The following is a 25,495-nucleotide window of genomic DNA, read 5'->3' on the forward strand; positions in this document are numbered from 1 at the left end:
TGATTTTCTTTTCAATTTCCAAATGATCTGGCTATTCTTGCTGCAGAACTGCTGAACCAGAAAAACAGCTTCTCAGTGAACAGTACTTGTGCTTTTCTCTTCAGCAAAATAGCTTCTTCCTAGCCCCTATCTAGCCCCAATTCATTGTGATTTAAAAAAAAAAAAAGTTTATTATCTGAAGTAGGATGCCACAATATTTTTTAGACTGCTTAGGGTTTGTTTTTTTTTTTTTGTAAGGGGATTATTTTTGAGTCCTAATTAACTTTTAGAAACCACTTCTGCTTGGTTTTCAACTAGGCTTTCTGTTGTAGTTGAAAACATTTTTCATGTTTTGTACATGAGTACTGAGTCCCTTCTTGTCAGCAGCATATATTTCTGTAGATCTTCAGTCAGTACATTATGCCTGCATGTGTGGTTTACACAGCTTCAGCAAGCTGTGAGGCTACTTCCTCTTGCTTTTCTAGTACTCTTGGTTTGTGGAACTGATTACCGCCCTGGAATTAAATATATATTTTTAATTGTATCTCAGTTTGAGAAGACTTAAATGCCCTTAGAGTTGTTACAGTGGCAAGATGCACATATATGTACTTGTTTTTTCTTTGTTTTTAGTTACTGGGTTAATTCCATTTTAGTGAAGAAAGCTGGTTTTGTGGTTAAAGCATAGGGTTGGGATTCTGAACATTTGGTTTCCTTTTTAAACCTTGCTACATATTTACACATGAGATTTTGGTCATGCCACTTAACTTTTCCCTTGGAGTTTTCTGTGTCACATCTCCCTGTCTCCCAGAGATGATGCACTGGTGGTGTCAGACATCCTATACAGAAATGTAAATAAAGGAACAAACTGTTTGTGTCTTGATAACCACAAGTGATGAACAGCCTATTTCTAGAATGTGAGTATGAAGACAATATATGTTTGAAGATAATAATTTTTCAACACAATGCAATTCCTGCTTGTTTCCTTTTTTTTAGTAGAAAATATTCTTTTCTTGTTTTTTAATGCTGTTCCATAATGGATAGTCCATCGAAAGTAAATTAGATTAGCAAATACTGTTTTCCATGAAAAAAGCAAAACGTTATATTGGCTACTGAGAATTGTTTCTTCTTTACTTATAAAAGTGTGGAGAAAGATATAAAGCATCTTGCCTCCAGTATTTAAACCACTTGGGAGCTATTAGTAATTAGTGTGAGACCAACTGGTCTTCCAAGGCATGTAGTCCTGAACTCTGCTGAACTTCTAGTGAGTAAAATAACAGCCTGGATGAACACAAACTGTGGTACTAATTTGCCATTTCATTGGTTTGACAATACCTGTCATCTCAGAGACTGCTTTTCTAAAGGACAAAAAGCAAACCAACTTCTCAAAATCAACCTACCAGCCATGACATCCTTCTCTATCTATGTTCTCAGTGGAGGCTGCTGAGCAGTTTTAGAAGATGATCCTTAAAGAGTAAGACCAGGCTGTGCACATGATGGTATTAGAACGTCCCCCAGCCACCCGGATTTATAGAAGTGCTGAACATTCAAAAAGTTACTAATTTCTGTAGCCTTTCTGTGTTACCCCCTTATAAGTCTGACATTCCCAGTAAAGCTTAGTGGCAGCCCTTTACTCAATTTTCTTCCTGGCCCGTTTTTTGAAAGATGCTCTTTTATTCACCTTCTAAGCAAGTTGCATGAAAACTTTCTGCAAAAGGGGTTTGGACTGTAAGGTGGATGGGTATTTATGAATATGACATTATTTTAATGCTTTTCTTACTAGTAAGCTTCAAACGATCAGCCTAAAAGTATTAATGATGTTTTCTTCATCAGTGGTGGAGATCCATGCCACCTGGGTAGCCTCAGAAGTATGTGTAGGTAATTCAAACAGTAGTTCTAAGCAGAGATCTGATGGAGCTGTTAGAGTTAATGTCTCTTCAGGTTTGCTGAGCAGATGCAAGTTCTGCACTACAGGTTGTGTTGTCCCAAAGCTTGACCATTTGTAAGTGCTGATTTCAACAGACCTTTTGTTAGCAAACACATTAATGCATGTGATATCTCTGTGTGACCGTTGTATGCAACACTGTACATTGGGACTGTGTAACTATAAAAATGGTCAGATAAAAGGTTTTTCAATCAAAATGTAGTGAATACCTAGTCTGAGTTTCCAACTGAGAGTAAAATCTGACTAACATATTTCTTGTATGCTTATGTTATATATATCATTACATATAAGGCAGCACTGATTTTTGAGGGAAAAAATATGGGTCACTATCTGCAAAAGACAATGGAACATATGAATTCATCATCTGGTTAACTTTGGCTCTTGTCTGCTGAAGGCAGTGCCTTTTGCACTGCTTGCTTTGGTGTTTTACATTTGCTGCACTGTGGGTCCCAGGTGTTCTCATCCTGGCACTTAGATTGACACGTGTGGTCACTGTGACGTATCCTGTTGCTACTTATTAAGGGCTAAGAACTCTAAAATAAATTTGGGTTACACATGTCAATGCAGTAGGTCATTGCCACACAGCTGTTTCCTCTATGAACTTCACTCTCACCAAACCTGAGTGTTTGAGAATTTTGTTGCTTGTGTTGGTGTTCTCACAGGCCAAGGCTGGTTGGGAATACAGCAGCAAACATCAGTTCTCTTTTCCCTTGCTGTTTCTCTCGTCTCACATGGTTTTGTAGAACTTGCTCATGTAGTCTTGGTTGTTTTCTTGTTTGTGGACATAATGAAGTTTGAGGTTTAATAAAAGTGATATTGCCATGAAAACTGTGGTAGAAATAGTTTGAGGTGATTATGTTTACCTTTTTCCTTAATTGTAATGAACTTAGTTTAGCTTACGAAAGCAAATAATCAGTTGCTAATGATTTAAATAATTCGGTGTGCAGTTTATTCAAATGCACTTTTGTTCAAGATTTTCATAATTTGTGCTTTGGTACCTAAGTCTCATACAACAGGTCCATCTGCTTTCTTGCTAAACCCACTAATGTTTAGGCTGACTGCATGAACACTTTATGCTGCAAATAGTCATGCAAAATATTTGAACACAAGTATTCAGAGCACATTCTTTTTCCCTGAGTATCATATAGACAAAAGTTTATTCCTATATATGTACACAGGAACAGAATCCAGCTGCTGGATTCATGAGGTGAAATGCTGGCTGTCTTTGAAGCAGATGGAGTTTTGCTGTTCAGCTGAACCATAGAGTGTTTTTATGCAAAACCATGTCTGAAAACACCACTGTATTTTCAAATATTTTTCTAACTGTGGATATAGTATTATTTGTATTTCTTTACCACCACTGCTTGGAAAATTATTCATCAGGTCATAGTAGGTTGCTTTTTTGCTTTTGAGCCACTAAACAGTAACAAAGTGAAAAAATATCCTTTGATACTGTAGAAAGGTAAATTAAGCAATGACTTAAAACTATAGGAATGAAGAAAGAATTTATTTGCAAAACCAACCTATTTGGTCACTGAATCCTATCTCTGCACTATATTATTTTAAGGGTGGGTGTTGAGAGGCTGGGGCCAGGCTGTTCAGTTGTGCCTAGAAACAGGGCAAGGATCAAAGGGCACAAACTGAAGCACAGGAATTTCCATTGAATTTCAAGAAAAAAAAAATTCTTTACTTTGAGGATGACAGAGCACTGGAACAGGCTATCCAGAGAAGTTGTGAAGTCTTCTCCTCTGGAGACATTCAAAACCTGTATAGGTGCAATCCTGTGCAACCTGTTCTAGGTGAACCCGCTTTAGGAGGGAGGTGGGACTACAGGGTCTCCCTTCAGTGAGTCCATAATATTGACCTTTGGCAAAATGCAACAGTGTTTTACTTCAGGTCACCTGAAAGCGTGATTGATTCAGCTGCTTGCACACATTTGATGGTGAAGTCACAAGTGTGTTGCCAGGAGTCCTCTCCAGCACAAAGCTGTGCAGCTGCTGGGAGTCAGCAACCCCTGTTAGGCACACTGGTCTGACTTCCTTGGGCTGATCCTTGCAGTGCTCTGCTTTATGTCCCCAAAGTTTTCCTCCCATCATTAGACTTCCTTCTTTCAAGAGCTCTGCACCATCTAAAATGTATTTTCTCTGAGATTAATCTGATATATTAATTGTAGTGTTTTGGTTGTATGACTTGGATGATAAGAGTTTAGCCTTCTTTCTGAGTTAATTAATTCCTTTACTGTTGTATTATCTTATTTCTTTTGGGTTTTTTTTTTTTTTGTTTTCAGTTTCTCTTTGTTCATGCTATTTGTCTGCTGCTGTCTGCTTTATCTGCTTCTTCTTTCCTGTTGGCAGACATCTTTACAGGCTACTGAATATGACTTATTTTTCTCTGTATCCCCTAATCAAGCCTTCCTGTCTTGCCTGCAGCATTTTTTATATCACTGTTCATTATCAGAAAGTGCTAGTCAGCCTCCCCAGCTGATCCAGTACATAAATGTAAACCTAAAACTTTGCTAGATGCCTCAGTTGTGGGGACTTGTAGTAAGGTCCTAGTAGTATGGAGATACTGGTATCCATAGGATTGACAGTTGTTTGTGACCTCTCTCACAAGGGTCCAGCCCCACTAAGTTCATTAAACAATTCAATTTTTGTACAGGAAGATCTTAGGGGAGCTCTGGAAATTGACCTTCTGCAAGGCCTTCTGGAAGAAATGACAAAGAATACTGTGTGTCCACCTGGGTAAAGAGACACACTCTAGAGCACAGAAATCTGAACAATTAAGCTGGGGAAGTAGTCCCCACTAAATCAGGAGGACAGAGCAGTGCTAGCTGGGGAGCATGTCCAACAGAGAATGAGGTCCAAAACACTTAGTTGTAGCAAGTGAATGTTGTTAAAGTAATCCAAAATGAATCTCAGTGTGACAAAACCAAGCTAAATATTTTGATCTGATTAGGCAAAGGCATGTGCTGGAGCTGTTGAAGTGACTCTTAAGGTCCATTTAATTTGGCATCTTACCACTGCATCTCAGTTTTACTCTGGGGCCTTCTAGAGTCATTCAGCTAGCCCTTTTGCAGTAGGTCATTACAATGTACATGGAAACCTCTCATTTTTCCCTCATCAATTTTAAGTAGTTTGTTAGTGATGTGGTAAATCCTGCCTGTCACAAGACACCAAACTTACTTGGAGATTTTTTTATAAAGACAGATCTCAAGACAAACATTTTTGTTTTCCATACATGGGTGGGGCTCCTGTTCATGTCAAGGGAGTGCTGTGCACATTGGAATACCAGATGTGTGCCATAAATGACTTCCATATCTCTGTCTTTCCTCAGCTAACCCTTCCACACCACTTACTTAGGTTTCATGTGACCCTTTCCCACCATTCCCCAAATCTCTCCAAAGCAAGGCCTCTGTTGCAATCACACATGTCTCTGACTTTTCAATTTCTTGGATGCATTTTTGTCTGGTCTCTGAGGGCCAAGCTCCACAGAGTTTCTTGACACACTGAATCTAGGGAACATAAATAAATGAGTTGCTTTCCCCATTTTGTCATACCCTTCCTTTTCTCAGCACTAGTGCCCTGGAGGTATCTGCCTTGTGGGTTGGCAAGAAAAGAGGCTGCTCATTGTGCCGAGTGTTTCATTTACAGCACTAGAGCCAAGGCAACAGAAAGAGCAGCAGAAGCAGCCAAAAACTGCCTATCTTCTCCCCATAGTGACCACTAGTGATGGGAAGCCAGCAGTGTTTCAAAAGCATTGAACTAGCTGCCAGAAATTTCAGTCAGCACTGTGGACACCTGGGACTATGTGTGTTTAAAATTCACACAGCCCCAGTGAAGCCAGGACAGTTGGCAGGAGTTCAGATTGTCAGCAATTTCAGCTTCTTGTCTAGTGCTCTGAATTATTTCTTTATCAAAGAGATAACAGTGTCTTTAATGTGCTTTATGTATCCAGTACCATCTGTCTTCGCTATATTATAACTGATTTAAGAGCTTCATTCGGTATGAGCTTGGACTAAATTTCACTGTTACATGTTTATTGTCTAATCATCGGTATCAAGCACATTTTCAGAGAGTTGAGATAAATGCAAAGTAACACCATATCAACTCTTAAATCTTTTGCATTTGTGAACAAATTGTATTGAATGTAGGTTTCTTGTCTGTAATTTTTAATTGGGATCATGGACAGGAGGGTATTCATCAACCTGAGCTTAAGTTCTCTGCCCGAATTTCTACTGCTTTCATGTTATTTCTCTTACAAAATAGGAAGATAGAACTCAACTTACTTGATATCAGTTGGTGCTTTGTGAGCTGGTATTACATATCATCAGAAAACAATCACACTTAAACACTTTTGTGTTGCATTTGTGCCTGGGAAGCTGCTTGGGGATTTTCTGACCAAACAACTATTCAATGAAAATCCTTTTCTCAAAAAATGGGAGTGTGTCTGCAGGATGATGCACTGTGAATGCACCAGCAGAAGCAACCCAGTAACAAACCCAGTAACATTTGCTTGGTGCAGCACTCTTGCAGTCCCCTGGGATAGGCTGTTCTTCATAACCACAAATGGAGCTAAGTGGTCTCCACCTTCAGATAAAAATTATGGGCTTCTATTATACCCCAGGAGGTTCTAGTTAGGCTTTAGTAAAACTTCCCAGCTGTAACAGTAGTTAAACAGAAGAACTTTGCCTGTGGAAAGCACAGTATCTCCATCACTGGAAAACCCAATGTATACACTTGCCAGTCATAGTATTATTAGCAGTGGTTCTTCATTGTGCAAAGGAATTGGTGACAACCTTGATGGTCTTGTCATTCTCTTCAGTCATTCCTTGGTTCAGCTGACTCAGGTGCATGGTCAGCATGCTTCCCTGGGAAGCAGAGCTGACAGCACCATGGCCCAGGGTGATGCGCATATGCAAGGACTCTCTTTGGAGATAGATTTACTTCCCCAGAAAAAGTGCCATTGTGCAGTGTGGGTGTTTGTGTTTCCAGGGGCATTGCTCTGAAATATTGCAGCTCCTGTTAAGTTTCCCAAAAGCACTGAATAGGGTGTTCTTGGGGCCCAGAAAGCTGGTGGCTGGCTTGGAAACATTCATTTTCCTGGCATATCAGTATTGGAGTGTCCTCATGCCTCAGGAGCCTGTGAGACAGTGGAGTGACTCTTTGGGACTCAGTTCTTTACAGCAAGGAACATGAGGAGGCTCTATGAACTTAAAAATCCTTAACTTAAAATCCCTTCAAGAGCACTGTAGTGAATACTTCTTCTAGTTGCATTTTGTAGGGGGTTCCTAGAAGATGGAAGCATCCCAAAGTACTCATCAGAGTGACGGGTGCCACTAAGATTAGGGAGTTTGGTTGCACTGAAAAGCACTTCTTCTCTCAAATAAAAATAATGTTCTTTCTGTGGATTTTTCTCTTTATTTCTACCATACCTTGATCCTATAAGTTTTTACTAGATTGATGCCCTATTATGGCAGGTAGTGTGCATGTGTGCAAAGTCAGTCCAGCCCTGCAGAACATATGGCTCTATTACATGGACTGTGGGAGAAAGGGAAAAACATAATCCCCACAGTGCAGAGGGAAGGGAGAGATTAAAGGGAAAATGGATGATTTTCTCACACCCAGGCTGGGACTTTGTGGCAGGACTAGGAATTTCAAGTAATATATATCTCAAGTCCCGATCTCCACATCATAACCACAAGCCTATCCTTTGTCTTTTCTAAGGGATCAGTTAAGAATGAAACATCCAAATAATGAGTTATTTTTCCTGCTTGCCTCAGAAGGACAGTTTTGGCTTTGTCATCATTTTCATGTCAATAGCTAGTGTAAGTGTGGGCCCAGCTCTGAGCTGGAGGTGGAATTTTACTCCAGTAGATATATTCTCTTGATTTTGATGTATCCAACCAGCACAGACTAGCACAATTTGTTAAAGATGCAGAATATTTTGTGCCCTTTGTGAAGCAGTATAACACTCATCAATGGTCCTGTGTGTAATGATGTTGATAGGCTGCTGACTTGTTAAAGATGATGTGGAAAATCTAAGTATTTGTGAAGCAGGCCTGTTTTGAAGAAAAATGGCTTTTTTGGGTCCTAATTTCTGCCTTTGAGTACACTGCCTAGATTCTTTGTAGCAGAAACGTGTATTTAGTAAATACTAATGGCATGAATTACAAATGAGAACTGCTAATTTTTTTGACTGAGTATTCATTCGAGTGGTCTAGGTCCACTGTCCCTTTTTGTCCAGTATACTGGACTATTTTTTGAGTCACACAGTTTTTCTTGCACTTACTCACAGGGCACGCAAAGAGCAGTTCATTTAAATCAGCTCTGTGTTTCACTCTGACCTGATTCACAGGATGTGGTCTTGGAGGAAGCCCATGCCTTAACAATAGCCTTTTGACAAGTGAGGGTGTTTGGGGATTAAGCTGGAAGAGGAGGAAGCATATATCTATTTTCAAACCTAGTAGTGGACTATTTTGTGTGAATCTTCATTTGCCCATGATGTTTTTAAGGTCACAAACCTTCCTTTTTGTTTTTACTGGCAAGAGGATGTTGGCTGAAAGATAGCATAAGTTCTTTAAAATTCAGAAAAAGAATGCAGAGTGTTTTGTCTGGTAAATGTGAAGGGATAATTCCCTCATGTAAGATGTGCAGATTTCTGATGGCTCTCGTGTATGTTCTGTGTAAACCAAGCTGAAAGAACTTGGAAAGTAAGCAAATCAAAGGGAAGCATAATTTTGAAGTGGTTAGAGCTGGATCATAATATTTCTGGATATATAAACTGAGCAGGTGCCAGCCACTAAATGTACTAACTCTGCATAAAACATGAGAGAATTTGACCAAGTATAATATTAGTATTGTCCTAACCTACTTTCAGCATGACATTTGGTCTGACTTATCTTTTTAATTATATTTTTTCCTTGTAAACCCTCCTTTCCTGCTCTGCCTGTCTGATCTTAATTCAGCAGAAAGCATTTCATCCTTCAATATATCTCTCAACAGTTGATCAAAATATTTTGTTCAGGTGAAACTCTCCAATTGCAGCAAATTTGGAGACAAACTGGAACAAAAATAGTTGTTGAGCTCTCTCTTGTGTTTTTTATTTCAAATTATCTCTCTATGACAGTTTTAACACCTGGCTTTGTATCTTGTTGATGTTGTGTTAAGCTCCAAATAATTTGGCAGTGAAAACTTCCTGTTGTGCATAGGATTTGAATTACAGGGCATGAGTAAAACCATCACAGCTTAGTAATGAGCATGGCCATGCACAGAAAGATGACTTCCTAGCAAGTGTTCTAAAGCATTTGACCACTTTCATTAATCAGGAAAGGCTGCATGGCTCATACGTGATTTAGGGGTGAGTAAGACATAAGTCAGGGTGCAGGATTTTTACTCACCACTACAACAATGAGATTTCCTGGCAGCACATCTATGCAGTAAACAAGTTGGTTTCTTTTTTTTGGGGAGTATTTTTGTTTTGGTTTGGGTTTTGTTTTTCAGGCTCTTTTTTTGTAAGCTGTCTCTGTAATGGAAATAAATAGGCATTAAATAAAAATGTGAAATAACAAATAAAAGTTCAAAAGGAGTTTAGAAATTTCCTCAGCTGAGCAGTCTGCCTGCTTTCGTCATTGCTGGCCAGCTCACTGGCCATACACAGAGTGCTGGAAGGAAGAACTGAAGGAATCTGTTTCTCATGAAGGAAGCACAAATCTGAAAGCTTGAGAGCTGTAGGTTCAGATTTTCTTTTGAAATGCTTCTGAGAGGGAGTAAGGCTGAGCGGCTCACGTGAGAATTCACAATGTATTTTCATTTCTGGTTACTATCAAGTACCTCCTTGAAATCAACTCATATGTGAAATGGTAATAATGAATGGGTTTTTTAGAGTGAAGTTGTTCCTTGGCTAACTATTAATTGATTATTATTTTTTAAATACTGAAGAAATAATCTGATTAGCTACTTTTCAAAGTGCTATTTAAGTTACTTTTAATTATCATAGAAGAAAGATTTTTTTTTTTAACCTAATCTGCTACTGATGTTTTCAGCTTCCTGTCTGTCAGGCTAATAATGCATCCATTCTTTTTTCCTGCCTGTAATAAGAAGACAGAAGTAGAAGACATTTTATATAAAAAATGCCTTTTTTTCTGTATAACCTTGTGATCTTGACAAAAATAAGGTGAGAATAACAGCATCTTTGCTGTTTCATTTACCTTGCTGCAGTATCACTCTGAAAACTGGTATGGTTTTATATTATTAGCTGAAACCTAAGAAATAGGTAGCTCCACAAAGAGACTATTGTAGTGATTGACAGTAAAGTACTCTGTTCACAGGTGATGCCATCTCCAGATGTGTGGAGGAGGTTAATTTGCAGGACTTTCACATCCAGACCTCTCCTGTGCAAGAACAAGTTTTCTCCAGCTGGGTGTTGGGAATGGGTTGGTGTTTGTGTTACCCATGAACGAGAGCAAAGCAACCCTCCCCATCTGTGACAGCTATGTCAGTCACAGCCTGAAGAGTTTTGGCTTTTAAGATAAGCTATTAGCACGAGGGAGTGGGGAATAAAAAAAAAAATGTGGAAATGAAAACAAGGCCTTTTCCCAGGGCCCCACCAAGTCAGAGCAGGACTTTTTCTGAGTTATTTGGCCTTATTTGTGGATGTGATACAGAGATGTAGAGTACTGAGGGGAGCTGATTAGGCAAAGTTTCAGAAAAGGGACCGTGCAAATCTCAACACACTGAGTACTGGCATGTTGAATTGAATAGTGTCATTCAAAAAAATTATTTAAGGTGATTTGGCAGAAGAAAAATAATATTATACAGGAGATTCAGATCAGCAAGACCTGACAATTCAGACCTCCTAAAAGCAATGGAATTATGGATGTATTTCCATCAATGGGAAATATTTTCCCTTTTCCCTGGACAGTTAATAGTCCAATTTATTTGAGTAAAGTTGCAAGATTTTATTTTGACATACTTATATAAATGCCAGTAAAGACAGAGTGATAGTGGTCCCATTTCAGTCTAAGGGACAAAACATCACTTCCCAGTAAAAGTTTTATTTTATAAAGTCAGTATTTTCAAAAATAATTTTCACTCAGATGTATATTTGTCTTTAAAGGTCTCAGCAGCCTTTGCACAGAGTAACACAATATTCACAACACCATTTCAATATAAAAGAGTTATTTTTTCCTAATTAATTTGAGAGAAATATTACATATATTCATCAAGCCATAAATCAGTGTGATATCCAAATATTGGTCTTTTGGAAGGTATAGATGAATTTTGGTTCTAGTCATATAGTAAGCCTGTATTTGTAATTTAGTCAATTTCTCATAAAATTCTGCATGGATGCAGTAGTTAACCTGAACTGAAGGTTGAGTAGAAGCTTTTTACAAAGTATGAATACTCCCATCATTTCAAAGCAACAAAACACTTGGGATCATTTTGGAAAAGGCTGGGATATTACTTCACATAGATCCACTATGAGGCAAAGTGTAATTTATTGATAGTTCCTGAGCTGCTTGATAAGATCAGTGTGGCTTTATCACTAGCTGTGTGATTAAATTTTTTTTTCTTTTTAATGCTGAAACATTTTAACAGAAATATTCAAGCAGAACCTTAGATACAAAAAAAAAAAAAGAAAATTCCAAATGCAACAGCAGTCTTCTACAACTATCTTTGGTTTTCTTATTCAGACTTTAGAAATGATGATATTTCAACTAATATTTGATACAATTCCAATTGGATACTTAAGGACTCTGTAAGGCAACATTATTATAAAGTGCTTTTTCTTTGAGATCAACCCAGTATCTTCCTTTGAGTGCAGTTTGGGTGTTTTGCCCTTAGCAGTTCAGCTCTATAAAACAGCTCTTTAACTAATAATTTTTGTGCTCATAAAAGCTACTGCTTTTTAGGATACTTTCAAATGTGTTTCAGTGTGGCAAGCATTGGTTTGCCCCAACATTTTTGGAGTAGCAGTAGGATACAGCTTGGATATGACTCAAACTGTTAAACCAGCAATTCATGGAATAGATTAGTACAGCTTCTCTAAAGCCACCATGAGATTTAATTTTTTAGCACATAGATAATAATCATAGCCTTAGCATTTTGGCACCAGCAGTGAATCCTACATAGAGTGAAACCACTATACATATTCAGTCTATGGTTCATATTAAATACAGACATGGGTATTTGTGCTCATATACAGATACCTGTTAACATTTATCTATGTATTTGCAGAAGTGCAGTGTATACATTTGTTTAGAAGGTGGTTTAGAGAGGCATAGACGGATGTTACACATGTGCACATATATCAACATGTACATCACATGTTACGTATGTTCTCTTTTTGGTAAAGAAGGGATGGAATTCTGAAAGAAGGGATAGAATTACTGCTTATAGTAACGGGCAAAAAGTGAGATGTAGAACATACCTTTTTGCTTGTCATTGATTGTAGCCTTAACTGGTATGTTCAATACTGAAACAGGCAAACCCAGCAGAGCACTGATTCCCTGTGCTGCTCAGCCCATGTGTGTCAGTCAGTGCACCCTGAGCACTCAGCAGCAGCTCAGCAGCCCTCGCCCCCAGCAACAGGCCAGGGTCTGGCAGGTGCTGCTCCACTCTGTCCCTCCACTATTCCTCTCTCAGGCTGCATTACCCCCTCCAGTTCCTCTGGGGTGTGAATCTGCCTCTGCAATGCTGAGGAGACTGATGGAGAAATGGTAAATAAATTCCTTCCCTTACTGAGTGTCCATTTCCAAACAGATTAGATTCTCTTACCCTGTATTTGAATGCTTCTGCAGCTCTCTCACCATCTTTGTGATGTCTTCTAGGAAGATGTCCATTGTTTGCTCCATCAATTTGAGCTCTTCATTCTAGACACATGACAAAATAAATCCTTCTGAAATTAGAACTTGCTGTGTTCTTTAAATTGGTGGGAGTTTTTCGGTTACTCAATGGAGTAAGAACATCATCCCATTTTGTTGTGGTTAAGCAATTTACAACTCTTACATTTTCACATGGTAAGATTTTCAAGCCGTACTTTTGTGTCTCATATTTGGGAATGTTGAGCTATGTTTGTATCCTGTGAAGTTTTATGTCAGCTGACTGGTATTTTCTGATAATCATTTAATCTGAGATATTTATTCAGGGAAATCATGCACCTAAAGAGAGAGAGAAAAAAAGAGCAACTGCTACTTCTTTGCACACTGAAAACATTCAGAATGAATTGTTTTATGACAGTTGGGCTTCTTACAGAATAAAATAAAACTCTGTCCTTTTAATATTTTTAAAAATTCTGTCTGTTTAGATTACCTATGTAATTTGGTTAATTAAAAATTCCCAAATATTTAGGTTATCCTTGTTGCTGAAATATTTGGACATTTAGATATTTCTTATAAGTGATACCCTGTTATGTTTTTGAACAAAAATTTAAGAACTATGGTTGGCATGTCACTGCCTTTAATTTCCTTGTATGGTACAGTATGCAGTTCATGGCCATTTTATGCACTGTATAGCCAACTGGAGTATCCAGAAACAGTATAAGGAAAGGGTAATCAATCTGACTGTGTGAAAACTCTGAGGAAATACTGATAAGTACAACAGCTCATAAATTCTGCAGAGAGAATTGTTCACATTCATGGCTCTAAAGATTAAAATTGAGGCTCCTTCTGCCCCACCCATAAATGACTGCTGGCAGTAGAAATGTGGTCAGTAAAAATGCACTCACAGTCTTTACTGCCAATCCATGTCAGCTTTCTCTGTATTATTCTGTGTACCCAAAGAGTCCAGTGTAATGTAGGACCATTGTCCTAAAATACTGTATTTGTTTTAGGAAATCTTTCTTTCTGAGTTCAGTATTATTAGGTCCTGATAGCTGAATGTTGCTGTTAAGTCAGGACTAAGTGTGTGTGATTAATGGTCAGTATGAATAGAATATGTGGAGCACAGGCAAGAGGCTCTTTAGGACTGCTTTTTCCTGTCTGCAAATAGCTTGGGACCAATGGAAAATATTAGGAAACTTCAAGAGAGTCCTAGCAGTTTTTTACTGCATCATAGTTCATTGAAGTTCAGAATCAACAAAGAGTAGGGAGCACAGAACAAAAATTGTTTGAAGAAAATTTTTAATTCTGTCTTGTAATTTCTGTAGTTATTGAGAATTAGAACCCTATTAATTATATTTGTCAGTTTAGGAATGGATGAAGGTCCTGCTGAAAACTGAGAACTCTCTACACCCACCTGAAAGGAGGCTGTAGCCAGGTGGGAGTCGGCCTCTTCTCCCAGGCAACCAGCAACTGGCCAAAATGACAGTCTCAAACTGCACCAGGGAAAGTTCAGGATGGCCATCAAGAAGTATTTCTTCACTGAAAGGATGGTTAAACAGGGTAGATGGTAAACAGGGTAAACTGTGTCTGGAAGTTTTCAAGAAACAACTCAGCGTGGCACTTAGTGCTGTGTTTTGGTTGGTATGGTGGTGTTTGGTCAAAGGTTGGACTCAGTGATCATGGAGGTCTTTTCCAACCTGAATGATCCTGTGGTTCTATGAGGCTCCAGTCAGAGTGGAATTCACCTTACCTCATTAAAGCCAGTTAAAAGGTTGGCATCTAGTCTGAGCTCCTACTCTATCCAGATGGGAGAGATAAATACTTCTTGAGGGAAATTCCTTCATTTTTTCTGAGTTGTTTATGAAAATGTAGAATGACTCCCCCTCTGGCAGTTTGTGCATCTATTGCTTAATTAAGGAGAGATGAACCATCTAATTTAAGGTAAACACTTGATCTTCCATGTCTGAAATTAGCTAAGATAAATCTTACCTGTAGTACAGAACTTCTTTTTGTGAAGTTCTTTTCAGATACTTACTAAAATATTACCATTATTTTGACAGATTGTACAATTATGTTTCAAAGTACATTATTTAAATCTTTAGAGGCTACTTTGCAAGCTACTTTGTGGAGATGTAGCCCTCATAAGGGTGATGGATCTGGGCATGCTTTTATCAGAGGGACATCCTCTTTTTGATCCTTGAAACAGATTAGAAATATGAAGGTATAGAAAGTCCCTGAGAAGAGGTGATGAGAAGAAGTAGGCAAGCAAAAATAATATTCAAAATGAGCCATTGCATGGGAGATAGAGACATCTCTGTGAAGGAGACAGGTTTCATTTTGATATATTCTCACAGCTTTCTGCTTGATGCTGCAGAGATTGTAGAGACAATGAAATGGATCATTAACCAGAAATACTGTAATGAATCAGTTTACTGAATGTATGGCACCCCAACTGTGTGTATAAACACATGAGTCTGATGTGTGCACACACAAGGAGAAATGTTTAATGAGTTGGTGGGCAGTCAGCTTGCACATGTGAACGTACACGTGGGTATACTTGCACAAATGTTGAAAGTTCTCTACTATCTCTGCAGAATCTCATACAGATGTACACAGCACCTGCATTCATCTGCCAGCATTAGAAGCCCTCCTTCTTCACTTGCGGTCACAGTCTTTCTGAGGAGAAGGGTGGCATTAATCTAGAAGCTACTCATATACTTAAAGAGACAGAATCTGGAGACAAGTAATTCAGCCAGTATAAAAATGGGATGCTCATGAATGTGTTCTCAGGCTTACAGAGTATTGCATACATAATTTTAGGAAAGTTTTTCTTGAGGATTACCACCTCCCTTGTGAATTATTTTTCTTCTTGTTAGGAGCTGAATGACATTGCTGTAACTGCTTCAGCCATTGCTTATGGGAAAGGATATCATTAAGGAATTGTGGTTTCTGCTTAACAACTTGAAATAAGCAGGAAGGCTTATAGCAAGTGACAGGGCGACGTGCAGGCTTAATCAAGTTGGATATGTGCTCTGCAAAGGGTGCTGCTCGTTGGCTGTAGTTGCTGTAATCTCTCTGGTAAATCCCTCATGAGCTGTAAGCTACTTTGCTTGGCAAACTGTCATGACGTAGAAGTGTTTGGAAAGCATTGGAACTGTCACCTGTCTAACCAGTCAGCTTATTTTCATTTTGGACATTGTGCTTGCTGTGTTCGCTAGAGGGAATGTGCCGATTGGTCTGAGTGTGCCCTGCAGGTGTGTGTTGTTCCTGACAATTTGGTTGCCGCCATTTGTATTTCAAACCAGGCAGTCCCAAGAACACAGATGCAGAGCCTTATACCAGTGTATGGAAGAGAAGGCATCAGTCAAATTATGATGGTGTCTTGAAAAATAGACATCAAAATGTAGCTAAATGCCTGCCATTTCAATAGTATAAACATTTGATGTGTAAGTCTTAAATGTGTATGGGAAATGGTTATATTAAAGGGTTGACTGGCTTTTGCATCTGAGGGCTTAAGGTCTTTACAAAGCGCAGAAACTAATTTCCTTTCAAAATTTTTTAGTTGGACAATCTAATATTTGAGGCTATACAGTTCACTAGATACATCTAAAAATCGTTCCTCTTCATCTGAAGCACTGCTGATCATGCTAAAGTAAGTGCCTAATACTGTGTTAGTTTTCTCATGTCTCTTCCATTATGTTAGAAGTGAAAATGAAATACTAAGTCAGAGAAAAGTAATTCATCAAGCTGTTAATAGTTTCAAGTCCTTTGGAATCAGTTTTAAACATCAAACTTATTTTAAATTGTAGCAGGCTGAACTTAATCCTTTTTAACATTTCTCTGAAAATGTTGGATTACTTGTGGGAAACTGGTGATGTTTTTCAGTTTTGTCCACTGTGGCAGCTGTGGTACAGCTACTGTACAACACTGCTTATTCTCAAAGGACTACAGTGCTTATTGTTAAAGGGCTCCAGTTCCTGCTTTGTGTTCTTGTATTGTACCTACTTCCAGGGTATTTCTTAATAGATCTTCCAAGCTATCTTTTTAAGGCTGAGGAAGCTATATTCTTTAGCTTCATGATGATAAATTTGAGAGTGTATCAGAAAATAAATATGGCGTATTGTAGACAAAAGTTCAATTAAAAAAAAACAAGCCCTTTTATCTTCTACCATATTATGACTTAAAAACTATTGAATCTAAGCACCTAAATGACAGGATCAGTGACACTAGATGCTATACAAGTGGAATAGTGATCTAAATTCCATTTGCATAATTTGTGATGTACAAAATGTCTCATAAGTGAGGAGAGAAGGAAGCAACTCACAGATACATAAAAATTTTTATCTATGTTTATGTTAGAACATAAATGTTTAAATGTTGAACTTCTTTTGGCCCTGCTTATTTCTTGTCAAATACCTCATCAGAAATTACTTTTTGGAAGAGGCAGTCAGAGTCCTAGAGACTTTCAGTGCCCTGGGGATGGGGTGAAAGCAGCATCTATGTTTGGGTGAAAACTGGATGAGTGAGGAGCAAGGCTCTGCTATTGCTCTGAAGACAGTGGAGCAGTGTTAGCAGTTGGATAGCTATGTAAAGGCTGTGTCTGTTTGAAAGAGCCTGAAGTTAAAGACTAGAAAATTGAACTCAACTCAAGTGAATCGAAGGAAGGATGTTCAGAGAAATGGACAAAAAAATCTTCACAGCTGTCTCTTCTGTTTGGCATGTCCTAATTGCTGTGATTATTTTTTATGCAGTGCTTTGATGATTAGGGGAATCTTTTCTAAACAAAGTACACATTGAGCCTGATACTGCAAAGTTATCTGAAACTGTTTGTATGAAAATGGCTGCAACACAAATGCCACAGTCATTGCATTCACTTGCTTGTTCAGGCAGCCTTTACTTTCTCATTGAAAGAGAGCTTTTTTCCTAACTCCACAGAAGAGCAGAAGCAAAGAAAGCAGAAAACTAATAATAGATTCTTCAATCTTATTTTTCCTGTGTCTGAGAGTCACTGTGCTTAGAACTAACATGTCCTTCCCAAATTTTGCTTGCAAGGCTCAAACTCATCCCTCAAAAAGGATTTTAAGGAGGGGTGAGCAGAGAGGGAGATGGGGGCCCTGAGGTGACAGGATTACCAGCTAGAGAGGGTTGTACGCCTCAGTGCTCAATGCAAAAGGCTGACTCAGCCTCTGCCAGGACAAGGTTCACAGACATGGTCCAGCAAGTTTTCTATGTGCACTGACTCCAGGTGCATTTAGGTTCCCTCACTTTCTACATTACTACTCAGAGACCTTATGACCTTAATCCTGGAAAACGCAGGATATTTGAAATGTAGATATTTGAAAAGGAAATTGCAACTTGACTCTTATCTGATTGTTTACAAGAACTGAAATTCAACAAAGGCAAACGCAGCATCCTGCACCTGGGGAAGAATAACCCCAGGGACCAGCACAGATTGAGGGCTGGCCTGCTGGAAAGCTGCTCTGCAGGGAAGCACCTGGGGGTCCTGGTGCGCAACAAGCTCTCCATGAGCCAGCAGTGCCATTGTGGACAAGAAGGCCAGTGGTGTCCTGGGGTGCATTGGGAAGAGCAGATCCCTGCAGATCAAGGGAGTTGATCCTGCTCCTCTAATCAGTCCTAGTGAAGTGAGTCTGAAGTGCTGTGTCCAGTTCTGGGCTCCTCAGTGCAGGAGAGACACGGAGCTCCTGGAGCAGGTCCAGCGAAAAGCAGCAAAAGATGATGAAGGGACCGGAGCATTTCTCTTATGAAGAAAGGCTGGGAGAGCTGGGCCTGTTCAGCCTCCAGAAGAGATGGCTGGGAGGAGACCTCATCAATGTATACAAGCAACTGAAGGCAGGGATGTCAAGAAGAGGTTTCCAGGCTCTTCTCAGTGGTGCCAAGCAATGGGACAAGAGGCAATGGACACAAACTGAAGCACAGGAAGTTCCACCTGAATATGGGGAAGAACTTCTTTACTGTGCGTGTGACTGAGCGCTGCAAAAAGTTGCCTAGAGAGGTTGTGGAGTCTCCTGCACTGGAGGTATTCTAGACCTGTGTGGATGCAGTTCTGCACCATGTGCTCTAAGCAGGGGGGCTGGACCAGATAATCCACTGTGGTCCCTTTGAACCTGACCCATTCTGTGATGAATAAATCTACCCATTTATAGGGGTGTTTTACTCTTTTATAGCTGACCTAATTAGAGTCACAATTTAACTGAACCGTGAGGTAAATACCTTGTGTTAATTCTGCTCCTCTTCTGCTTCTTAAAAACCCTTTAGTCCAAGGTGTTTCAGAAAAATACTGTGAATCATCTTTCAAAATTTACCACTAAAAGAAAAAAGAACAGCTTTTTCCTTTGACTTTACATTGGAAGGTGTTTATATGAGATGGAGAAAACTTGGTAAATTTTGCCAAGTTAAGGACAGGTGCTGTGAAATGCAGAGTAGTGAAAATTTTCTGTCAAGAGTACTGGACTCAGCTGCTCTAGTCTTTGTAGGTGGTTGTCCTTTCTGATTCCTCATTTGCCCATGTGCAAAGGAACCAGATTGTGGTGCCACCTCTACTGCTGTGGAAAAAAATTAGTTGGGGTGGTTCCTGAAGCACCTCAGTGAGCTCTTGGTTTGATTGCAGAGGATAACTTGGGAACAGCACCAGATGAGTAATCCTCCACCCCTGCCTTCATGGACTGAATATTTCCCTTACCCAATCCTCTCAGTTCTTGTTAGGCTATTCCTGCTGAGTAGAGCTGTGGGAAGCAGTGCCAGCATGGGCTTCTCTCTAGGAAGCTCTGATTCTGGAGAACTGTGAATGCTGTCAGTTATAGCAGATTTCCCTTCCTGAAGCTAGTGAAAATTTCACCAGCAGTGTAGTTTGTATCTTTGGGTCCTCAACATACAGGAAAGTGGCTGACTGCAGTGTTTGAAATCTGTGTCATACCTGACTGGTATGTAAGCAATCATTGGTGCTCTGCTGGATACTGCTGTAGCAGCATCATACTGCTTCTAAAACTGGATATAGTTTCATAATTTTTTTTTTTGGCTTTTTAAACCCAGAGATATGTTTTAGAGTATTCATTTTTCTGCCTATACATGGTAAAATCAACATGAACAATGCTGAGCTAAATAGGCAAAGTCCAGCTTTTAGGGGCAACTATTCAATTTTGAACCTAGAAATACAAGCTTCAGTTGTTCAGTTCTACAGTTCCTGCGTTTGAATACAGCAGCGTTATGCAAGAAGACAAAAAAAACCCCAAAATAACATTAACTGTTGGGCATACTTTATAGCAATTCAGTTGAAGAGAAAAAATTTATGGTCAAAATATTAGAAGCAGCTGTGGATACCTTAAACAGGTTTAAAATTTTAAGAGACGTGCATATGGGTTTAAAAGGGAGCAGGGTGTAGCGTTGGCATTGGCTCATACAATTTTTGAATGGCAGGCAACATAATATTTCAGTAAGTCTTAGTCAAACTGTTCTAATTAGCCTACAAAAGAAAAAAGACCTTATGAACTGAAAACATCGTGCACTGAATGGGTAAACTTGATCAGTTTAGTCTGAATTATTTGGCTTCAGTCTACATGTCTCATTTGATGTTTGTTGGCCTTTGTTCAACTGCAGAAGAGTCATGTAGGAGAGGGGGACTGGAAGCACTGTAGGCTGTTCTTTTCAGAGACATTTGTCCCCCAAATTCGTGTACTTGAGCCAGAAAGTTCAGGGTAATGCTATGAAAAATAGTGCTTCTTGAAGCATAGCCATATTTATCTGGCTTTAATTCATATACAGTGGATACAACACTGGCACAATTACAGAAAAGGAACTGATTACAAAAGTGTATGGAGTGGTGATTTTAATAGGGTACTAGTTTATTAAAATCATAGAAAATAGAAAATGAAAACTCTTTGGAAATATTTTCTTATTTCTCCTCCTTCCAACCTCTCTTCTATATGTATTAATCTATTAATATCTACTGTTTTTTAATTTTAAATCTAAAGAGAAAAATATATAGTATCCTTGATGGTTTCATCTTTTTAAGGCTCTTCAGGCCATCAAAAAAATCAGGTGGTCACTCTAGCACACTGTTTTCATTTGTGTCACAGTGATGAAGGCAAGTTCTGGAAGATTAAAATTAATAATATGTAAAATGCTATCAGTTGTCTCCTTCAGAATCCATACCTCAGAAAGCATTTGCTGCATGTGTAAAATATGGAGATACTCTGAATATTACCTAGTTGATCCAGCTCTTCTAGCTTTTTAGGGCCTAATTTAAATTACTGGTGAACAGAGGCCAAAAGTCAAATATATATATACACATACATAAATGCATTTTTGATTTAGAAAGGACTTTGGATGTCTGCAAGTGCACAGACACTGTTTGACCCGAACTCTTCTGACATCAGCCACCTGTTGCATAAGCTATAGGACTAATAAAATAGAGTTGCAGAAGTATTCTGTTCTTTTTACTTTCAAGGCAGCAAAGCATTGCAGCCAATTTTTGAAAACTGAGCGGGAAACAGAAAGGAGGCAATAAAAAAACCCTCTAGAGATGCGGAATGTTTTTCCTCATGGCTGTTTATGGTACTGTCAAAGATATAGTTGTGCTCTACAGAAAGGAGTAAAACTGCATTACTCGAAGCCATTCAAAAAAATTGCTGCTTGGACTCCATCCAAAAATCTATTGCTAATTACAGGTAGATCAGTTTCTATCAAATACTCAGAGGAGAAACTGTGTCTGAAAGGATTTTAAAGTAAATCTCCAAATCATAATATAATTCACTTTTAATTCCAAAATGTATTTATATTTACTGAACACTTTTTTTTCTTTTTCCAGTCTTTCTGGTGTTTTCTCAGTAGACATTTGGTATTCTTGCAAGGTTTTTTAAACTTGGCTTTCTGTAACTCAGCTTTCTGTAACTCTTAAGGGGCTTTTCCAGATGTTGGATGCTCATTAAAATGAATTCTGTTCTAGTTCAAAAGTCTTTGGAGAAGCACTGAGTAAGGCAACAGTCCATTGATTCTCTCATATTAGACTCAGTGTTGGGTTCATTTCATGGACTTAAGTTCAGCAAGTAAAAATGTGCAGCTGTTAGTTCATTTCTCAACAGTGTTTTTGGCCAAAGAAGACTTTTATGTACTATTGCAGTGACTTATAGGTTTGTTTTTTTGGGTTTTTTTTTTGTTTTCTTTTTTTGTGGTAAAGGATGCTCATTGCTTCCTTTGATCGTTGTTGTGTGAATCTGATGCACCAATGATGAATTGCTTTTAAATACACACTGACAAAATTGAGGTTTCTGCCATTGGTTAAAGAAGCCAGAGACAACATCATGTCCAGACTTTGCTGAGTCTTCTGAGTAATTTCAGCATGTTTAGATTGGCTTCTTTTATGACTGGGAGAAGAAAAAAAGAGAACAAGAGTCAACCTGAAAATTCGTTTTAAGACCAGGGTAATCCCACATAAAGTCAGAACACATTACAATGGAAGGAAGTAAATTCAAGAACACAGAGGCTATATCCTACTTCCTTTCTTTTTATACTGGCACATAGTAACTTAATAGACTGTACTAGAGAAGTTGATAGGGGAAATATCTTTTTTATTTTCCTAGGGAAGACAATTTATTTTCAGATTTGACTGCTAACTGCAGCCTTATTTTTACCTAACACACATGAGTTGCTCAGGTGTGTTATTTATGGGTTAGTAAATTGCTTATCCCAATAAAGTTCTTTATTTTTAACTTAAATACTTTTTTCCATCTTTTGAAACAAATTGATTCTTCCTATCTTGGTGAGATTGTGTTAATGCCAAAGGAGTTGTCCCTTTTAAAACATTTCATTTCAAAAAAACTTTCTAGAGTGTAGGGAATAGCATGAGTTAATTATAATTAATACTCAGGTAGTTTTAATGCCAGTTTTAAGTATTCCCCCTGCAAAAATTACAGATTGTTGATTTGCTTGTTTTAATCTCACTGTTCCACTGCCATCAAAAGAAAAATCTAGTTCATGTTAGAGCTGTTGCCATCAAATGGTAATTAAAGATTTTTTGCCTGATTACTGAATTTAACTATGACTGCTCACATGGCTTTACAGACTCTATTAACGCATCCATTATTGTAACATTGTAAATTGGACAGTGTAATATTCAGCCTATCTCATACATTAATTCTTTTACTATGCTAAATCCTATTGCATTAGATATTCTTTACTTTTGGCCTGCTTTTAGTGAATTGAAAAGCTTTGGGTTTTCTTATAGGGAAAAATTACAAATTCACTTGATGCAAAATATATAAGATGCTTCTAGCTGGCTGAGTGCAGGCAGCATTTGAGGACACTTTTAAAGGCCTATATGGCAGAAAGACAGTTGGAATATGTACAGAAGGAAGAGAAATTATTGAGCTGAAAACATTTATATTAATATGCAAAGAAAGTATGTGAAAGGCACCTAAAATTAAGAAATTTAGCTTTCAGATTAAAAACGTGATTTGAAAATAGCTTTCCTATAGCTTACCCCATTTTCATGGTTTACTGGAAAAGTTTTGTCATTACTCTGTGAAATTTATGGCAGATTCTTAAGGCATCCCTGCAACTAAGGCCAGTATTCATTAGCCCTGAAAGCTTCTACACATTTATCTACATGAGTAATGACCACAATACTAATTACCACTAATCCAAGGATTGGGATTTCTATTTCATTACTATCATGTCATTATATCATGTGCAGGTTTTTCACTGTAGCCTAAATGCAAGGAATAAAAACCACCAGCTTACTTCACAGTAACTGGTTCTTGTTCCCAAACTTAATTACAAAAATTACTTTGGTTTTACCAGGGCACACGGGAGGACAGGAACCACTGTTACTGTGTGTAACTGTCACCAATATCAAAGGCATTTTTGAAGCAACTTCAGGGGGGCCCAGATTAAAGCAGATGTGAGATGAGACAAAATTCACACCAAAGCTGCCATCACTTTGGGCTGAACATTTTATCTGTGAGTACATCTGGGATCCATGCGTATCTGAGGACAGAATATAATCCTTTATCTCTTTGCCAGAAGTTAAGGATTTGGAAGTCCCATTGGCCTCATGGTTGTTATTTATTCTAATGAAGCTATCCTAGCACTTAAAGAATTTATTTATAACATATATTAGGAGTTGTCTTTCTTCTTCAGAAGACTGCACATGTGCACAACAGCAGTCTTGTGGTGGTTGGCAGGTATCCTTGCCTCACTCAGGCATCAAATTGCTGAGGTTTTTTTCCTGAAATTCCTGCTCAGGAGAAGATTATACTCATGGTCACCATCTGGTTGGCCACGTTCTTTTATTTTCAAATGGCAGGGAAATCTGTATCAACTGCACAAGGTTAGGTTTTTGAGACCTGATTTGACTGTACTGATTTGTTGTGTGTAGGTCTCTTTCTAGGCATCATATCTTTTAAAAAAACTTCACTGTTTGTATTTGAAAACCTGTAACATCTTAATATGATAGACTTGAGCATAAGGATTCATATTATAGATCTACTCATAAAATGTAATTTCCTTGCAGCCTAATTTTCTTGGAAAACTTTCTCCTCTTTTTTGGGCAAAGAATTATTTTCTGACAAATATTAGGGTAAAATCTTCATATTGTTCCTCACTGCTTCCTTCACCAGGTCTTTTGGTGAAATCTGTGTTCTTCTGCACTTCAGCAGGGTCTAATACTGGAATTTTTGCTCCTAAGGTGTTTCTTGTCAACAAAAAGGGCAGGATCCTTTAATCAGCACACAACTTTTCATCAGCCACATGTATTCTTTATGGCATCTATTACTCTTCAGTAAACGCTGTTGAATTACACCATTTCTTCCTAAAAGTTTCCTTCTGTCATTTTACCTCTCAAATTGACTTCAACTTAGCAAAAAAAAAAAAAAAAATTCTGTTCCTTTGCTGTCAGTGTATGGCATCTACTTTGAGGATAGGATATGATTCAGCTTACTGCTGAGCCACAGATATCTGTACCTTTCCTTGATTCTCAACTTTCAATCTTATGGAGAGAGAGGGAACATATCTCTGCACACATGACCTCTGTGTGTGCATCAGGATGCCAGGAAATGCAGGTCTTTGTAAAAACTGAGCAGCTCTATAAGGTCTTGGTGTACATGATCAAAGTACTGCAAATCCTGTAAACATAATAACTCATAATTCTGCCTAAAAGACTTTGGAGCTAAGTCTTTTCCCATTCCTCAGCCAAAGAAAAAGACTTAATTTCTAACAATTTCTGCATGCCTTCTTCTTGAACAGAAGGAAAACTGCAGATTTTACAGAGATTGCCATTGCAGAAAAGTAGAAGGGCTGCTGGTCTTGGATGCCCATGGTAGCCTTGGGATGGAGCAGTAATTCAGATTCTCATTACTTCATGCTAAGTTAAAAGATGGTGCACCTCACTTCCCCTCACTGCAGATGGGAAGATGGATGATCTTAGCAGACATCAGCTCTTCCAGAGTTCCTGTGTGCTTATGACATGATTCCCTCCTTTCTACCACCCACTCACATCTGTTTAAAAATTTGGTATGATTTCATATATCACCACAACTCCAGAGACAGCTCAGAGCTTCCCTTCATGATGTCCTGTGAGCTAGAAGGAGTTGCTTTGGCACCTCTTATACTTGGTCCCTATTCAACAGCAAATAAAAGAGGCCTCAGCAAAGGTGTTGTCTGTTTGTCTGTTTTTGTCTGTCTCCTACTGAAGCCCTCTGAGGAAGCTGACATTGATCTTGGAGTTGAAGCTAGTTTCTGGG

General features: G+C 38.5%; 1 protein-coding gene across 8 annotated transcripts in view; it reads left to right on the top strand.

The window, feature by feature from the left end:
* NAV3 (neuron navigator 3) overlaps nucleotides 1-25,495 on the top strand; it is a 507,738-nt gene that overhangs the window by 257,263 nt on the left and 224,980 nt on the right. The window lies entirely within an intron of this gene.

Source organism: Melozone crissalis, unplaced genomic scaffold (genome assembly GCF_028551555.1).
Source record: "Melozone crissalis strain CALT ecotype California unplaced genomic scaffold, PUWL_Pcris_2 ptg000004l_1, whole genome shotgun sequence".
In the NCBI taxonomy this organism is placed as follows: Eukaryota; Metazoa; Chordata; class Aves; order Passeriformes; family Passerellidae; genus Melozone; species Melozone crissalis.